We start from the raw sequence: 1,808 nt of genomic DNA on the forward strand, positions 1-1,808 counted from the left end.
AAATTAAGTGAGCATGAATTGCAGCGTAGACTTATGTCTATTTTTCTCTACTACACCATGTATGAACTGTTTAAAGCTTAACAGTGATTTTCAAGTTGCAGTGCTGAGAAACTAAATTGAGAGATTAAATCATTGTATTTAAAGTGTGTTGGTGGAAGGAATGTGCCCATTTCTCAAATCAAACTTAGTGGGTTGTAATTAAAAAGTTTGAGAACCACAAAGCAGTCCAGCTGAATACAGCTCAATGCACGAGATTATAATTAATTTGTACAACAGGTGCCTGGATCCTGTTCATCTTTCACACACCAAACATCGAATATTGTCCATTTACACAGCTGAACATCCCGTGTCAATCCAAGGATTCAAATACAGGGAGCCTTATCCCAAATGACTACTCCACACTGCCCTCTAGCAATCAGCAGAGACATGGGTTTATCCATTTTTAGTATGTCGGAAACTATAATATGCATTAAATAGTGTGCGCAAAAAACACCTGGACGTCATTCTACATCCGGCAAACACTGGACACTATGCTGGCATAGTGCAAGTATGTGTTATGTATCACACTTAGTTCACAATCCAAGCAATCAGACATCAAATAATAATGGCAGTTGAATGCGTAACAAAAAGCAGTTAAAACCAACAGTCGCACACATTTATGGTGCAAAGTGCAGAAAGTAGCACGTCAGTGATGATGTCCTTCTACGTCTAATGACGGTATACATACTGTATATATGCATGTAGCATGCAATTTTGGATACGGTCATGGCTTCTGTGGCACATAACAGAAGCCATGACCGTATGGCTTCTGTTCTGGTACAGATGACCTCAGTGTGCATTGGGGGTGTGACTTTGTAGTAGACCAGGCATTCAGGACCGCAGGCAGCACCGTAATGCCCGGACCAGAACTCCACCCCATCCACAGACCGCTCCAGGGTCCAGTCCCCAGGCTGTGTGGAGTTGGAGGCTTTGATGATGCAAGGCACCTGGAAGAACATAAAAGGGCCTGTAGGGTTAAAATGGCGGGGGGAATCGTGCAGCCTGACCCAGGTTCCCGTCAAACAGAGCGAATGCTTTCAAAAGCTCCACCGATCTCACAAAGGGAGAACAAAAACATATGTGTAAGCTGTGTTCAGTGTCTGAAAACCAAAATCTGCAGCACCATATGCTCTTTACACCAGCCCAACAGAGCTGACCTTGTCAAACAGCCAAAGGCCCTCAGGATGGGGAGGGGGTGTCAGAAAAGTTCATGCTGATCACCTTCAGCTCATCACATTCTGTTGAACTCCAGCCCTGATTGACTCAGACCAGGCTGTGACCGGCTCACCAGATTCACAAACAGGTTTCTCGGGGGTTCACATTGTAGCAGGACCAGTGGAGAAGAAACAAAATGCCATGGGTTGAGTGCTAACACAACCCCCCCGGCTGAACAGGCAGTGTAAAAACTACCATTCAGCATGGAGTCCATAAGCATTGTGAATAGTCCATAATGCTCAGTCAAGGATATACAAGGCAGGTCAGGGTTAAAACACTTTTAACCAGTCCTCCAAAAACAGGCTTCCTCACAAGCCACCAGAGTTCTCTAAATAAACCCACCCCCATGAGTTTTTCACGCTGTGCCATTAATTGGTTAACTTGGAGTTAATTAGTTGCAGGTGTGATTCGTCCTGGGAGCTGCTGGCTAAACAGCAGGACAGAGCCAATCAGCAGGGCAGAACGAAAATCTGGGAGGGTATTGCCCAGACGCAACCCCCTCCTCTGGTCTCACCACCGTATGAGCTTCTACTCTTCGTCTCTCTTCTTTGTAC

At 45.3% G+C, this 1,808-nt stretch overlaps 1 long non-coding RNA gene across 1 annotated transcript; it reads right to left on the reverse strand.

Annotated features, from left to right (window-relative positions):
* Nucleotides 1-264: 264 nt before the first annotated feature.
* On the reverse strand, nucleotides 265-1,548 carry LOC133136174 (uncharacterized). Its single transcript, XR_009709475.1, has 2 exons — nucleotides 1,261-1,548; nucleotides 265-986 (listed from the first exon to the last, which is right to left on the reverse strand). It is a non-coding gene; the product is annotated as an uncharacterized LOC133136174 (long non-coding RNA).
* Between the last annotated feature and the right edge of the window lie 260 nt (nucleotides 1,549-1,808).

Source organism: Conger conger, chromosome 9, assembly GCF_963514075.1.
Source record: "Conger conger chromosome 9, fConCon1.1, whole genome shotgun sequence".
Taxonomy (NCBI): domain Eukaryota; kingdom Metazoa; phylum Chordata; class Actinopteri; order Anguilliformes; family Congridae; genus Conger; species Conger conger.